Below are 18,638 nucleotides of genomic sequence, written 5' to 3' on the forward strand. Positions count from 1 at the left end.
ATTCATAATTGGCACAATGTAGTTAGGCAGGTAACATTCTCCTGGCATTTGCCAAACCCAGACTCTTCCATCAGACTGTCAGATAGAGAAGTAGAACACGTTTCCACTGCTCCAGAGTCCAGTGACGGTTTCCTTTCATCACTCCATCCAACGCTTGGCATTGTGCTTGGTAATTTAAGGCTTGCATGCAGCTGCCATGAAGCTCCAGGCTCACAGTTTTCGTGCTGATGTTAATGCTAGAAGTGCATTTGTTGTTATTGAGTTACCACAGAGTTTTCAAACTTTATACGCTATGTGCTTCAGCTCTCTGCAACCCCACTTTGTAACTTCACGTGGTCTGACACTTCATTGCTGAGTGGCTGTAGTTCCTAAACACTTCCACTTTTCAATAATTCGATTCACAGTCGAATATGGAATATCTAGGAGGGAAGAAATTTCATGAACTTTCTTGCTGCAACGGTGTCATCCTATTACAGTTCCACACTGAAATGCAGTGAGCTCTTTTGAACAACCTATTCTTTCAAAAATGTTTGATTTTATTCATCTGTGGCAGTGGAACTGAACCTGAATTCCGTGATTAAGAGGTGTTTAACAATACTTTTGTTCATATAGGGTAGATACCGCAGACAGAGATTAGATTGAAAAAAGCTAGAATATTCCTTTAATTATGTTAACTAGCACCTAACTGTTGTGTCTTCACATGGATTTCCCATTCTGCGCTCTGACTATCCAGCCGGTCCACCTAGCAGGTAGAACTCACATGTAAGGCCACCATATGGCTATGATCAGGGCCTCGTGCTGGTAAGAAATGGGGGGGTGGTTGTTATCAATGGTTGACTAGCTGCAACAGCCACCTGTGTTTTCGTGAATCCGAGCCATAATGCTCAAGCCCATGCCCATCAAAAGGTGCTTACTGCCAAATTCTGGGCACACCGCATGGCTGAAACTGACAAGGGGAATGTTCAGCATTCAGAACAGAATCAGCTACATTCCCCTGTAGCTATAGTAACACTGTTATCTAGACATTTTTGCTCCTGAGCCGTTGGACGCCTCAATTTCAGATCATAAAAGCATTCATTCACACACAGTGGCACTTTCAACAGAGTGTATAATTGCTTCCAGTCATTTTTGTTCATATACTGTGGTCCACAAATATAACTCCAAACCAAAATATCTGGGACCAAAACAGAGGAATGTTTTAACTCAGTTTTTACTTTTCTCTCATTACATACTGAATCAGTGAAAATAGGATAAATTCTTTAAACAAGAAATTATTTCTGACTTACTATTATGCTGCTAAATAAATGTGCTGAAGTAAAGGTTAAAATATGCTCTCACTCAAGGGTTCTTTTAGAAAAGGGAATGGTTGTATATAGAACCATGGCAACTCAAAAAAAAAAAGCATTTACAATTGGCTAACAAGTGGTTAACATATCTTGTCAATGGTGGATGCAGCTCATTTTAAGCAGTGGGGAAATATGAACAGAGCTATCTAAATTAAAAAACTAACATGGCAAAATCTTCTTTTAAATGTATGTAGAGGGATAACACCACTGTCCTCCACGTCACAGACTGGGATTCAAATCCCCACCTGTGCAACCACACCATGCACTACCAATAAAAGTCCTCAGGCAAGACTCCAATTGCTTTGCCTACCTATGTAACATGATTATACTGTAAGTCTCTTTGGCTAAAAGCATCTGTCAAATACCATAAATGTAATTATTCTTATGCTGTAGTGTCAAATGCACCCAGGTGTGTACTGGATTAGGCGTCTAGTTGGTCAAACTGTGAAAGGGTACAGAGTATTGTGATATCTCAAGCTAGAGGTGGGCAAGATGGCAATATTTTATCCATCCATCCATCCATCCATCCATCCATCCATCCATCCATTATCTTCCGCTTTTCCGGGGTTCGGGTCGCGGGGGCAGCATCCTAAGCAATGAGGCCCAGACCTCGCTTTCCCCAGCCACTTCCACTAGCTCTCCGGGGGGGATTCCGAGGCGCTCCCAGGCCAGCTGGCCAATATAATCACGGCAGCGTATCCTCGGTCTTCCCCGGGGTCTCCTCCCAAGCGGACTTGCCTGTGACACCTCCCGAGGGAGGTGTCCAGGAGGCATCCTAACCAGATGCCCAAACCACCTCAGCTGACTCCTCTTGACATGGAGAAGCAGCGGTTCCACTCCGAGTCCCTCCCGAATGACCGAACTTCTCACACTATCTCTAAGGGAGAGTCCAGACACCCTACGGAGGAAACTCATTTCAGCCGCTTGTATTTGCGATTTCATTCTTTCGGTCATTACCCAAAGCTCATGACCATAGGTGAGGGTGGGAACATAGATTGACCGGTAAATTGAGAGCCTTGCCTTATGGCTCAGCTCTTTCTTCACCACAACAGACCGGTAAAGAGTCGGCTGCAAACCGATCCAGCGAAAGCTGAAGTTCGCGGCCTGATGTCTCCAATAGGACCACATCATGGCATGTCAGCCAAGACAGCCCCACAACAGCCAGAGCCTTGGGGAACTCAGGACGGAGCTTTTTAACTACCTTAGTGACTTCGGCCTCAGTAATGGACAAGCCTATTCCCGTGTCCCCAGACTCTGCCTCCTCACTGGAGAACGTGTCGGTGGGATTGAGAAGGTCCTCAAAGTATTCCTTCCACCGCCCAATGACGTCTTCAGTCGAAGTCAACAGCACACCATCTCCACTGTATACAGTGCTAGTGGCACACTGCTTCCTCCTTCTGAGTCGTCTGACGGTTTGCCAGAATCTTTTCAGAGCCAACTTAAAGTCACTTTCCAAGGCCTCACCAAACTCCTCCCACACCCAGGTTTTTGCCTTGGCGACGACCGAAGCCGCTGATCGCTTGGCCTGTCGATACCTGCCAGCTGCCTCTGGTGTCCCACAGGTCAACCATGCCCACAGGCCAACCATGTCCTTCTTCAGCTTGACGGCATCTCTCATCTGGGGTGTCCACCACCGGGTTCGAGGATTACCACCCAGACAGGCACCAACTACCTTGCGGCCACAGCTACAGTCAGCCGCTTCAACAATGGAGGAGCGGAACATGGCCCGTTCTGAGTCAATGTCCCCCACCTCCCCTGATATCTGGTCAAAGTTCTGACGGAGGTGTGAGTTGAAGATCAATCTGATAGGTTCTTCTGCCAGACGTTCCCAGCAAACCCTCACTATACGTTTGGGTTTGCCTGGTCTGACCGGCATCTTCCCCCACCACATGATCCAACTCACCACCAGGTGGTGATCAGTTGACATCTCAGCTCCTCTCTTTACCTGAGTGTCCAAAACACATGGTCCGACTACAAAGTCAATCATTGAACTGTGGCCTAGGGTGTCCTGGAGCCATGTGCACTTATGGATGTGCACATCCTTGTGTTCAAACATGGTGTTCGTGATGGACAAACTGTGGTGCACAGAAGTCCACAAACTGAACACCACTGGGGTTCAGATCAATCACACCCCTCCAGGTCTCACTGTCATTGCCCACGTGAGCATTGAAATCCCCCAGTAGGACAACAGAGTCACCAGGAGGAGCACTTTCAAGCACCCTTCCCAAGGACTCTAAGAAGGCTGGGTACTCTTAACTGCTGTTCGGTGCATAAGCACAGACAACAGTCAGGACCCGTTCTCCAACCCGAAGGCGTAGGGAAGCTACCCTCTTGTCCACCGGAAAAAACCCCAACATACAGGCGCCTCTCACCATGGGCAACTCCAGAAAAGAATAAAGTCCAGTCCCTCTCAAGGCGATTGGACCCAGAGCCCAAGCTGTGTGTTGAGGTGAGCCCGACTATATCTAGCTGGTATCTCTCAACCTCGTGCACCAACTCAGGCTCCTTGCCCACCAGCGAAGTAACATTCCACGTTCCAAAAACCAGTTTCAGCAACCGAGGATCAGAACGACAAGGTCCACACCTTTGGACGCTGCCCGATCCACAAAGCACCGAACCCCTACTACTCCCACTGATGGGAGAGGGGACTCATGTAATTCCTTCGGGCTGGGCCTGGCCGGGCACCATGAGTAAATGCCCGGCCACCAGACGCTCGCTGGCGAGCCCCTCCCCCAGGCCTGGCTCCAGGGTGGGGCCCCAGCAACCCTGATCTGGGCAGGCTACACAAGTCCTGTTTTCATAGGGGTAATTAGGGATATTTTATTATGGATATTTTATCCTTACCATGACAAATGTTATTAACGTCATACACAATACGCTTTTATAAGCAGATCATGGATATTGTCTAAACTTAAAGAACACTAACCAAATGCATGTTTCATTATAAAGAAAGTGTTAGTCTAGTTTAAACAATGTAATGCAATATGCTGAATAAAAATGAGTGTTGATGGCTGTTTTAAAATATGGCACCACTAGTGTATTTGTGTCTCTGTGTCAAAATATCATGATACATATTGTATATTATGAAAATATTTTTTAACATGATAGTTTTGTCAAATCGCCTACCCTATTTAGTTTCACACTAAATATGTTGACATTTTTTTAAGTAGCTTAAATAACTAAGGATCTCCTATTGTCCTAATGCAGCACTACTGTCATTTTCAACCTCAAAGCAAGTTCTTTATTGTCATGACCCAACTCTTATGTGGTTCCTTAAAGCTTTTGAAAAAATGGTTCTATGTTTCACCAAAATAGATACTTCTTTATCGGTTCAATATAATGCCCTTTTTGCTTAGGGTGTAGACTTTATCTTTACAAAAATGTTTTTAAAGCCCCAGGACCTAAACCTGTGTTTTCTTTCTAAACAGGTTGATCTTGCTCATGTGGGCCAACAATACATACAAAAAAGTATGCTCCGTGAATAACTCTCCTCTTTCAAGGCAAACTGTGTGGTCATAATCTTGTGTAGCGTATATATAAGTAGTTTGCTTACCAGTCATAAGGCTGTGATGGTTTGTCCTGCCCACACAGCTTTAACAAAACTTTGTTCCCCTACGGTCTCTGTGTGTTCAAGTAAGAGAAACCGAGAGAAGGCTAATGATCTAGCGAAAGCTAACCTAAGAAGCATACCTATGCTATCAAGCTCTTCTGCCTGCCTGTTAACTGTTGTTCCCATGTTCATCTGTCCATCCGTTTGTTTGTCTATCCATCTGCCCAGACAGTCCTCAAACAGATCTAGTAAGCAATTTCAAAGCAGTGTTTAATAATATTTCTATTTTTTTATTCATACTTTGCTGGACATTTAATATAGCACTCAGTTTTAGTATCATACAAACTTTTGAAATATATTATACTGTGTTCAGTGGGACTTTAATGTGAACACTGTGGAATGTGGAAAACATAAGATGTAGGATGATAACAGTTTTGACTTGATGTATCATAGTTTCCACTGTGCCTGTTGTGAAATTCTTTTGTGAGACAGCATTTTTGACATTTTATTGGAACACTGCTCATTTGACTCATCATTTGACCATGTGACTTGTCATAACGCAGGAATGGAAAGAAATCAGCATCATCCTTCAAGCCTTTGTTTCAAAGCGAAACATTTTTCCAGAGGTCTGAGAACCTTTACTTTTGTCACTGTGTAGCTTTTCACCCAGACCACCATCATGCGCAGTTGCCCAAACAAGTGGCCCGTGTTTTGCCCTTGAACACTTTTCCTTTAGCCTGCCAGATGACATCCAATTTGACCACCACATTCAATTTATGTACCAAATACATCACAGAGAAAATGAACATGAATTTTCTAGTTATCCCAAGGCCAGTGGAATAGTACTGAGATTATACTTCACCCCCAGGCTAAATTTATGGATGGTATAAACCCAAGGATTTCATTCTCATGTCTGCCAGTGGGCCTGTTTGGAGGAGTCTGTCACAGCTGTGCTGCAGAGTCTATGGCAGATAAGTCTGGCACCAGATATCACTCTATCACCAAGAGCAAAAGGTTACTTCACCATCACTGACTGTGATTTAGACATGCATAGCCTTGTTCAACCTGGGAGTACAGATATTAAAAGACCCATATTATAGAAAACCAAATTTTCACTTTTTAAAAATAAAGTGGTTTCAAGTTTTATTTAATCAGTGTTATAGTCAAAATATTCTGTTCACTCTTCAGTCCATATGGCCCATTGAGAACAGCCTTTTTTGAATTGTTTTTGTGATGTCACAAAAAACTGAATTTAAACATATCCATCTATTCTGGCCACAAAGCCTTACCCATCCACACTAAAGTAGAAGGTCTTACCTGGTCTGCTTTCTGAATGAGGTACTATCTTTACTTAATAAATGGCTTGCAATATACATTATAGTAGGGTAATAGGCTAACCTGCACGGTAGTAGCATGAATTTACTCCTCTTGGAAATAGACTTGCCTTGTATAAAATCTAGCCTACATTATTAAACACACGCATATACTCAGCTGTAAAAAGTAATTAGGCAACATGACAAGTCATTAGAGGTGACTAATGATTGGTATTTACCACATCTTACCATCAGAGAGCCTGCCTAATATTGTGTCTCACAGAAAAGATCATTTCTTTACTTTGTCAACAGTGTCAAATTAGAACTGATGAATCTATGGAGCAGAACACAAAATTCTCTGTTTCTTTCTCTGCTGTTAGAACTGGGAGTAATGCTTTGTTGGGGATCTTGTTCATATGTTTTGGAATTGTATGCAGTTGCAGACCTACTGGAATAGTGTGATTACAATAACCTCAGAGGTGTGTGGACTATGTCTGGACTCTGATCCTAAGATCTGGATCTTGGGAGATGTTACATCCCTGGAACTATTTCCTTGCAAGAAACACTTTATTCTGCTGGCATCCACTGCGGCAAAAAAATGTATATTTAAAAACTGGAAATCTACAGAACCTCCAAGCCAGAAACATTGGATTAACGAACTGCTATCATACTGTACTCCTGAAAAGATCCATTCAGTACGGGGGACTCTAACAGAGTTTGATCGGACATGGACTCCCTTTTTAAACGTTCTAACACGACTGGACTTGCGAGACTGATTTGCATCACTCTTTACTGGTCTGCTTGTAGCTCTTATATTTTATTTTTAATGGCCATTTATGTCAAATGCAAATGTCAGATTTCAACTGTATACACTGTGGTTTAGAGAGAGGGGTGGGGTGGGTGGGTTTTCTCTTCTTTTTTTTCCTCTTCTTTTTATCTTTTCCTATCTAAAAAAGAAATGTACTGTTGTTATGTTCACTAACTGTTAACCTCTATTGAAGTTTTGTACATTTTCAATAAATATATCTATACAAAAAAAAGAACTGGGAGTAATGCAGGTGTATACCCGGTTATAAAAGTGAAGTCGTCTTGGAACATTAGACATTAAATATTAAGTTGAATGAAAACGCCTTCAGTAGAAAATGAATTTTCAAAAGAAAATGTATCAAACTGAGAACAGTAGCATGCTGCTCTATCTGAAGGGGCTTATATCTGGCAATATCAGCTGAAAGGTCTAAACCACTTGCTCAGATATGAAGTCCATGTCATTCCCATGAGAACAAAATGCAAAACTGAGGGAGCACAATATTTTAACAATATACAGTACTGCATAAAATAAACATTCATTCATTCATTCATTCATTCATTTTCTAAGCCGCTTCTCCCTCAGGGTCGTTGGGGGGGGTGCTGGAGCCTATCCCAACAGTCATGTGGAATGGTATTTAAAACCATATAAGCATATGTGTGTTTTGTTTCTGTGTATATATCATATCATATATCACTAGAATATATTAGATCTTAGTGATCAGACACATGTGATCACAAGATTCTAATCCACCTTCATTTAAACTGAATAGGCCACATAATTAATTTTAGAACAGTTTATATCAAATAGATAGTCCGTTCTTGGTGTCACTGGGAGATCATTCATCACAAAATGTTAACATTTCTTATGGAGTTCCACAAGATTCAGTTTCAGGTCCTTTGCTTTTCTCTTTGTATGTTACCTCTAGATAATGTTATCAGGAAACACAATCTCAATTTTCTCAAAAATCTCATTACTATGCTGATGACATGCAATTCTACATTTCCATTCCTTCAAAAAATCAACACTCTGTTGACAGACTTACGTGTTGTGTGTTACATATTTCTCACTGGACGTCGCAAACTGTGCTATAACTAAGATGCTAAGGCACTAAAATTCAGAGAAAAAAGCTGTCTGAGAAACTATAGATTCTATTGCTTCACATAGTAAACATGAAATATGAGATCTGGTGTCTTAGATTCTGACCTCTGTTTTATTGTTCATGTTAACAGTTACTAAAGTATTTTTATCATCTGAGAAATATTGCTATCTCAAAGCAGAGAAACTTGTTCATGCAGTTGTTTCAAGAAAAGTTACTGAGCTTCTGATAAAAACAATACATCCTCATGCAAACTGCAGCAGCATGGATCAAAAACAAAAAAAGAGCTCATTCACCCTTGTTTTAAAGCAAATGCATTGGCTGTCTGTCCTGCTGAACTGGCTACCTGTTCTGCTAATGGTTTTTAAAGCTCTAAATGGCCTTAAAGCATGTGCACCTAGCAGAATGTCTGTTTATGTTCAGGAAAACTGAAAGAAAACCAGGACTTGTTTATGTAGTTTGAAATGTCTTCTCGTCAAAGCCCTCTGTCAACCATATGTTCTTTACTAAACACTCGTTTGTAGAAGCAAGTACTAAAAAAAATGATTCATAAAAACATGCACTGCAAGAGCAGTGAATGCCAGTGCCTAAGGGGCAAAACCTGAAGAACAATTCTCAGCAAAAACATATATTGTGTGAAAGAGTAGTCATGGATACCACTGGTCATACACGTTCTTGGGTGCACACTCTCACACCTACACATGCCACCTACACAAACAAAGACATTTATAGGCACTGTACACAAGGTATGATCAGGGGTTTTACAGCAGAAACTGGTCTGAATAATTACTTGTAGCTGACAAATGAAATTCCTCATGGATTCAAATTAAAACTATTCTCAAAAAGATTACCGACTAAAGCAGTATAATGAGTATATTTATGTGTGCAAAAAAATGTGATGGCACTAAGTTTGCAAGCACATAGAAGCACATAGGTAATATAATGGGGAAAACTCATGATGTATAGCTGTCTTTTTAAATACACAATGCATGTGAAGAAGAAGCATATGAATAGCTCCTTGCCACAGTTTTCTTTTTTGAATGGAGCCACTTGACTTGCAAATAGTGCCAGGTTGGGGTTGTAGTGTTGAATTCAGCCTGTAGAGTTTACTGCTTCCCAGAGAGCTCTTTTCTACCCTTTTATGTTTGTCCACATGTGCAAAAATATGGGAAAAAAAAACCCCAAAAGATATCAAATTAACCTCATACAGGAGCCAGATAACCAAATAATTGGGCCAAAATCCAGAACAAATGTCTTTACTCTTTTGTTTTCTCCCCAATTTAGTTATGGCCAGTTCCTCTGGCTGTGCCTCTATTACACAATGTTGTAGTTTTATATAGATCTATGTTGTACAGAGAAAAAACTGTGCTATATAGAAGTTTTCTATGTGCAAGAGGCCTTCCATTATAGAGAAGAGTCATTCAAATGGCTCTTATTCATGGTTCTGTGTAGGATTGTTACTTTTGCAAAAGAACTCCTTGAAGAACCATATTTTAAGAGTGTACCAAGCTAGGATGTGCTCCTTCCCATGTAAGCCACCAGCAAGCAGTGTGCTGGGTGATACAGGAAGAGGGCATGCCATACAACCCATATGGAAAAATAATATAATATTCCTAAATATATATATTTTGAACTGTATGCAAATATATAAACTCACCCAATGAAAATATGTAGGTCAAACAAATATATGTACCAATAGTTTGAATAGAACTATCTTAATATATGTTAAAAATAGATATATTTTGCAAAAAAGGATGGAGGGTAATGAATCCCAACAGATTGTTTAAAGTAAATGTATTGTTTTTATTTACAGTATTTGATGTTGAGTTAAACTTCATAGATAAATGTTACAAACAAAGAAAATTTAATTTTAAAATCATTCACTGAAAAATAAAAAAGTGAGATGTCCATTTTTTGGAAAATGTCACAATACATGTTGGAATTCATGTTTCCCTCAATGAACCGCAGATCCCCAATAGCTCCAGACCATGATGCTACCAACAACATGCTTGACTGTAGGCAAGAGACAGTTGTCTTGGTACCTGGGTGCCACCACACATGCTGGACACCATCTGAGCCAAACAAGTTTATCTTGATCTCGTCGGACCACAGGATATCATTCCAGTAATCCATGTTCTTGGACCCTGGTCTTCAGCAAACTTTCTGCAAGCTTTCTTGTTTTAGAAGCTTTAAAAGAGGCTTTCTTCTGGGACGATGGCCATGCAGACAGAGTTGATGTATCGTGCGGCATATGGTCTGAGCACTGACAGGCTGACCTCCCACTTTCTCAACCTCTGCAGCAATCCTGGCAGCACTGATTCATCTGTTTTTTAAGCCAACTTTTGGGTATGATGACAAACGCGTAGACTCAACTTCTTTGGTTGACCCTGGAGAGGCCTGTTCCAAGCTCAACCTGTCCTGGAAAACCGCTGTATGAGCTTGGCCACCGTGCTATAGCTCAGTTTCAGGGTGTTAGCAATCTTCGTATAGCCTAGGCCATCTTTGTGGAGAACAACAATTCTATTTCTTACATCCTCAGAGAGTTCTTTGCCATGAGGTGCCATGTTGAACATAAAGTGGCCAGTGTGAGCAAATTGTACCCAAAACACCAAATTTAACAACCCTGCTCCCCACTCATACCTGGAACCTTGTAACTTTAACGAGTCACATGACACCAGGGAGGGACAACAAAACAATTGGGCACAATTTGGACATGTTCACTGTGAGGTTTACTCAATTGTGTTGCCAGTTATTTAGACATTACTTTTTGTGTGTTGAGTTATTTTCAGAGGACAGTAAATCTATACTGCTATACAAGCTGTACACGGGCTACTGTAAGTTATATATCTTACATTCATCTATTGACACTGTATAATTGAAAACCGGATACCTGTATGTCCAAATATGCTAATATATTTGGGCAGTAAAGTAAATATACATTCATGTAAAGAAATAATCTGTATATGACTGTATATTTACTTTACTGTTGTTTTTTGTATTGATACCTAGCCATAGGTCAGTTATGTTCTTTTGGACTTCACAGACCAAACACACTCCTTAATCTCCCGAGGTCAATACTTAGACAGTTGTGCCACTTGGGAGCCCTCAGATGTCTTTAAAGGATTACTTGAATATGTGCTTGAACAATTTGGACCACTTGAATAATCAGCTAGTTGCTGAAGTAAGACAGATAATAATCATATTATTCGTGTACATGAACACGCACTCAGTGTGAAAATTCCCTCAAGTTTGTGTCTACCATTATCACCCAATATTCTGAGTCTTGTAGAACAGTCTATTAGAACCAAAATTCTAGAGTTGCTCTTCACTTTGAGTAGAACGTCTAGAGATTCTAATACCCTGCAGTTAATCATGTTGTGTGCATGCTGAGGTGTTAATGGTGCGAATTTCAGAAGCGTCAAGCAAGTGTACTATAAGGGTGGCACCTTGGAATGTTGTTAGCAGAGGTGTTAATTTGGACAAGGGCTAAAAATGTGTGCACTTATGCCCGTGGAGGCCAAGTGTTGAGTGGCAAGATCTGTAAGGCAAACGGGTGCAAGGTAGTGTGCGTGCACTTGCTGTACTTGCAGGTTTTTTCATAACCGTCATTTTATTTTAATTTTTGAGGCATGTATTTGGCTGCTGTAAAAATAGTTTAAATGAAAGCAAAGTTTATGCAGAAGAATAGGGCATTCGTTAAGCATGTTATGCAGAGGCTGTCCTTTTTTCCCTTTCAGGAGAACTGCCCAAGAATCTCCTCTGATACACACTGCATGATTTTTCAGTGACGGCTCAAAGGAAACAAACCATAATAAATGTTCTCTCTGGATGTGGGCGCTACACTGTGTGTTTACATTATGTAAACCCATTTACCATGTGTTAAGTGCTGTTGCATTTGCTATGCGGTGGAGGTTTGTAGCTGGACTGGGTGTCAAAGTCTGTCTCTCTTATTAACTCATGGCAGAGAGCAGAGGTCCAATGCGTTATGCCTCCTACAAGCCTTTGCCCTTAGATGCATTAAAGTAATTTCATGTTAGAGGAAAAGCTTTCGGAAAACATTTTGAGAGCAATTTTGGAGGGTACTTTTTTAAAGCTTTCCAAGGCCACTTACTTGGGGACTTTTGTAAAATACTGAGACAAATCACATCTTGATTGACAAACCTGGCATATATCAAAACTGGCTTTTGATGAACAGAGTCATAAGTAATGACATAAGCTTCTGCAGCACAATGACTTAGATTAAAAGTGTGCTTGCTACCTGCAATCATCCTTTCAGGTAAGGTTTGACATTTTGTAAATGTAAGCTATCTTGACAAGATGTGCAAGACAATTCACATTTGCTTTTGACGGGTCAGCAACATGCGGCTCTGGAGATGCAAGCGGCTCTTTTACTGCCCTGTTGTGGTTTCACAGCAGAATTAGATTTTTATGTCAAAAATAAAACAATCCTCCTTTGCAGTAAAATAATGCATCATTCTATTTCTAACACTGTTTTAACAACAAATGGTCTTAAACGCTGGAGTTAATGTAGAGGCTATATCTGCTAATTTGCCAACCTTTAACCCTGAAGATTGGTGCTGGTCACCATAGCAACACCGAAACAATCTCACCTTTCAGCTAATGAAAAGGCAAAGAGAAAGACTTAAGACAGACATCAATAATCGAATGGATTTTTTGGCACTTATAAGCACTTCAGCTGGTTTCCGGAGCTGTTTAATCTGCAACAACAACATTCAAATGCTAATAAGTCGCAAAACTGAAGTTAGATTCTCATTCGCTATCCTTTTGCAGCAATTACATTTTGCCGCATCAGGCATCATTTAAGGTGGAATGGGAAAAATTTAACAAGAAGCTGGCAAATGAGAAGCGACTTCAGCCTTGTAAAAAATGTAATGTTGTGAAACATTTTACAAGAACTTATTCCACTTCTGCAGAGCAGCTTCCTGCTGGAGACGCGAGAAAAGCAGCTATAGCTAAGCTATAGCTTAAAGCAGAACAAAGTATGTGTGCCTTTAGATTTTTAAGTGTATATTAGGACATTAGTACATACTGAGACAAATTTACAGCCAAGATGGCAAAACGGGCATAAAATATGTGGCTACCAAGGCGAGTTGATTTTTGCTGAAAGAACAAAATGGCTCTTGTTAACATTTGGGTTGCTGCCCTGGCTTATGAGAATGCCAGGACACATGTGAGTAGGAAATTAATGTAGATATTTAATCCAGGCACGTAAATATTTGAGATATTATATAATTTATTATTGGAACAAAAGCTTGTATCTCAATTGTTGTCAATTTTCCATTTTTGACATAAATTGAAAATACCTGTTGTTCTTTACATTGTGTGCAAAAAAAAAAAGTCTGGTTCCATTGACTTACATTAAAAGTGAAGTATGTTTTTTTCCTTCTTCTGTAAAGTTATAATTTTGGAGATACAAGGTTATATATATATATATATTATATTATATTTATAATATATATATATATATATATTATATATATCAAATGATTACAAGGTTAAAGTGCAAACCTTGAGAGCAATTATTTTTCTCACACAGCCCTATTTACACACAGCCCCCTATTTCAGGGTTCCTCAAGTAATGAACAGGCACTACTACAGTGCTATGAAAAAGTGTTTGTACTCATTTCCTCTATTTTGTAATACAAGGAGAACAACAGCAGCAAAAAAGCACAGTTTCAAAATAATAATTTCATTTATTGAAGGACAAAAGGTTTGAAGCCCCTATATCAACTGTATGAAAAAAATATGGCCCCCTAAAACTTAGCTGCAACCAAATGCTATAACTGCAGAGAGTCTTTGTGGCTTTGGCTTTGGAGGAACACTTTTGCAAAACGTCTTTCAGTACTTTTGAGTACGAACTGTCTAGTTAAGGTCCTACCACAGCATCTCAATTGGGTTCAAGTCAGAAGTTTGACTTTGTCATTCAAAAACTTTAATTTTGTTTCCTTGGAGTAATTCAGAGGTAGGCTTTCTCTTGAACTTCCGATCACAGACTGATGACCAGATATTCTGATGCAGGATTTTCCAGTACAAAGCAAACTTTATGGTTTCCTTCACTCCTCAAGGCAAGTCCTTGAGGCCCTGAAACAGCAAAGCATCCCCATCACACAACTACTATTTGGGGCAGTCATGGGCTGGAGGTTAGGGAACCCCAGGTTTGATCCCCAGAGCGACTGCGGTGTTCTAAAGCAAGACACCTAACCCCCAACTGCTCCCCGGGCACTGCGGATTGGGCTGCCCACTGCTCCGGGCAAGTGTGCTCACTACCCCCTAGTGTGTGTGTGTGCTCACTAGAGTGTATGTGGTGTTTCACTTCATGGATGGGTTAAATGTGGAAGTGAGACTTCCCCACTGTGGGACCAATAAGGGTCTCTTAATTTAAGTATGATATTCTTATCGTGAAATACTGTGTTAGCTTTACGGCAGATGTAACAGCTCAACTGTCTTCCACAAAGTTCCACTTCTGCCGTCCACACAAGATTATTCCAGATGGCTTTTGGGTCATCACTGTGTTTTTTCTTTTTGTTTTTTGCATATATACAAAAATAGAAGGAACTCATTCATTAGGGCAAATACTTTTTTCAAGACACTGTTTATGCCCAAAATAGATACCTGTTTGTCCAACAGCCTCGAGAAGACTTTATTCTAGACATCAAGAACATTGCTGTGAGGATGCACAGTGAGGTCAGGAACAGATGTTGAATGAGTAGTCCTGGATCTCAGATGCCACTCCTACTCATGCCAAAGGTACTGGATGGTGCTCCATCACTCCAGAAAATGCAGATCCACTGCCCTGCAACCCAGTGTGACTTTTACCCCTGTAGCTGACACTTGGGCAAGGTGAACTTATGCTTATATGCAGCTGCTCCAGAGTGTTCCACTATATTGGCAATACCTTGACATCTCACTTTTTAGCCTGGATTAAAGAAAACAGTAGCTTTAGTATAATTTTCCTGCTGGAATGTTGACTGATTTTTGAAGATGTTAATTAGATTTAGGCATTTAAGTTGTTTTAAATTAAGCTTGTACACTTTAGAATCCATTCAGGTGCTAGAGCTTTTTATTTCATCAGTCAGAACTAGCACTGCAATATGACAATATTTATTGTGATAAATTACATCACAATTAGCTTTTTGTGGATATTGTCACTACTTAAAAAAACCCTTCCCAACTGCATATTTTATTGCAAAGACAAGTGCAGCTCAATGTGTGAAATGCTGAATATAAATACACTACTTAGTTTTTTCCAATTGCTCAGATGTTTGAACAAATATATTGTGACATATTGTGGTCTTGAAGTATCTTGAAGTATCATGATGTTACATTTTTGCCTGTATCACCCATGTCTAGTAAGAACAAGTCAGCCATATTTGCGCCTGTTACCCTGTTTTTCAGATGAAGTAATGACGAGGTCATATTCTCTTGGAACATTCTTTAAGGAATGACCTTTCCAGGCAAGTGTTAAGTCCCCATCAATAGATGCTATTTGAAAATAAAGGGTTCTAAATGTTTCTTGGCTTGAGATGCAGTTGTAGAAACACCTTTAATTTGTATAGAACTTTTAAGAAGTTCTTCATACGTGCACACCTCATTTACCCAAATAGTTTTCTAAAGAATCACCCACTATAAGGTTCTTTAGGGACCCAAATGTGGTTCTTCTATGGCTTTGCTCCAAAGAACCATTTTTGGCCCCTGAAAAAAATCAACCACAAAGGTGTAGTTTTAGGCATAAAGGCATCATATCTGGGTCTTTGGGGAGTCATCCAGATGATGTTTTTACTTTGCTGCATTAAAATTTGAAGGAAAAACTGTCTTTCCCCGGCAGGACCATGTGCCTCCTTATCCCCCAGACCCGCCTGCTGTTCTGGGACCCCCACAAGTTGCTGGGATTGTAATAAACATAAACTGAGACTTCTGCATCCATATTTACAACATTTAGCTTGCTGCTCTGCAGCTCTTTTTTATCCATTTATGGTTCTTTTCTTCTTTGAAAATGAGCCATTAGAGTGTTGTAGAGCCGAGAGCAGAAGTTCAAGCATGCTGTTTATTTGGTGGATCTTGTTTATGAGTCTGGAATATGAAAATAAAGATCATTAACATTTGTTTTGATGTTTACTTAAGTGTCCCATGAGTGTTTGTTTAAAGATAAATAGATGATGCATTCAATGAGTTATTTTCCCCTCTCTAAAAAGTAAAATTAACTGTCAAACTTAAATATAAATCTTATATTAGGTATAAATATACACCTAGAGAATTACAATATTTTAAACCAAGTTTGGTTAAAGATACATAGCAAATGCATTTAATGAGGTAGTCTCCCCCTGGAAAATACTACAATAAAATTGCCAACATACAATTACCTCTCAAAATCTGGAGAATATGAGTGTAGAAGACCTAGAGAATGATCATATCACTATAATGCAACACACAACAAATTTAACTTCTTCAGGAATTCATTCGCCCATGGTAACTTTACTAACCAAGGCTGAAATGTAGTTCCTAAGCCATGTATTTAGCGGTGACCGTAAATCTTAAGGACATTGGTCACTGTCCTACTCAGCTTTCATGAACGTCACGTATGCACTATGCCTTTAGCGTAACACAAATCTTTGTCCTCCTCCAAAATACGAGAGGTTGAGGGTAGGAGAAAGAACAGTGTGTCTTCTTGGCTGCTGGCAACATTCTCTAAGCTACTGCCTGCTAGTGCTGCCACAACACTACTTGTATCAAATGTAAATACACCATTCCATTTTCCGATCCCTGAGTGATAGGAGACCTGCAGGAGGCTAAGAATACATTCTACCTCTCCTTTGGGACATGCCTCCCCAGGCTTCAAACAGGGATTTTACTCTCTTGTGAGACTACATGGGGTCTTCTTTTTTTAACCTCTCTCTGTTTATATAATCAGGAGGTTATGGCAGACAATCAAATTTAGAAAATCTAGTGAAAAGATCCACTATCCAATAAACAGTCTTGCAATGTTAGACTGCCTCCAGACTGAACCTCAAACTTTGTACACAGCTCAGATGGTACCTTGATAAACTCTTTAGTGTGCCAAACTCTCGGGAGGCACATCCCAAGGAACATTATATTTCCAAACTCTGAAATATCATCAAGGTATAAAAACCATTTATATTTTGCAATACAGCTTTTCAGGGCTGCACTGTAATGAGAACACTCAGCCATAGCCAGCAACTAGACTTCAGGAGAAATGAACGTCTTAATAGGCCTGCTTTAGTGAGTCTGAGAACAACCAAAACAATTGGTTCTGATGTCGTCGATGATGTGCACATTGTTCTGGCTCTAGAGGTCAGTTTTGGGCTATGACTAAATGCTACATCAGATTTGGGGTCATGCTCTTTTGTGGACTGGATGCTTGCATTAGCCATTTGCTGTTTCTCACATAGCCTTACAGTGATGAATCCCACTTTTCTTTGTGCTACAACAAACCAGTACACGAATGCCTGTTCTGTTCAACTTAAGCAAGGGGCCACTGCATAGTTGGTCTTCTTCTTCTTTCGGCTGCTCCCTTTAGGGGTCGCCACAGCGGATCATCTGCCTCCATCTTGCCCTATCCATCGCCTCCTTTACTTAAACCTTCTCTGAGGTCTACCTCTTCTCCTTCTGCCCGGCAGCTCCATCTCCAACATTCTTTGACCAATATATCCACTATTCCTCATCAACACATGTGACACCCTGGCACCCGTCTCCACCCACTCCATCCTGCCTGCACCCTCTTCTTCACCTCTTTTCTACACTGTCCATTGCTCTGGATGGTTGACCCAAGATATTTGAAGTCATCCACCTTTACGACCTCTACTCCTTGCATCTTCACCTTTCCACCTGCCTCTCATTCACACACATGTATTCCGTCTTGTCTATACTGACCTTCATTCCTCTCCTCTCCAGTGCAAACCTCCACCTCTCCAGATTCTCTTCCACCTGCTCTCTACTCTCACCACAGTTTACAATGTCATCTGCAAACATCATGGTTCATGGAGCCTCCTGCCTGACCTCATCTGTCAACCTTTCCATCACCATTGCAAAAAGGAAGGGGCTAAAAGCTGATCCCTGATGTAACCCTACCTTCACCTTGAAACCATTTGTCACTCCAACTGCACACCTCACCACTGTCTCACTATCCTCATACATGTCCTGCACCACCCTAACATACTTTTCAGCTACACCTGACTTCCTCATACAGTACCACAGTTCCTCTCTTGGCACCCTATCATATGTCTTCTCTAGATCCACAAAGACACAATGTAGCTCCTTCTGACCTTCTGTGTACTTCTCTACCAACACTCTCAATGCAAAAATTGCATCTGTGGTACTCTTTCTGGGCATGAAACCAAACTGCCTTAGCCTTGCTTCAACAATTCTTTCCCATACCTTCATGGTGTGGCTCATCAACTTTATACCTCTGTAGTTACTGCAGCTCTGCACATCACCCTTGTTCTTAAAAATGGGGACCAGTACACTGCTTCTCCACTCATCAGGCATC

Source organism: Pygocentrus nattereri, chromosome 21, assembly GCF_015220715.1.
Source record: "Pygocentrus nattereri isolate fPygNat1 chromosome 21, fPygNat1.pri, whole genome shotgun sequence".
In the NCBI taxonomy this organism is placed as follows: domain Eukaryota; kingdom Metazoa; phylum Chordata; class Actinopteri; order Characiformes; family Serrasalmidae; genus Pygocentrus; species Pygocentrus nattereri.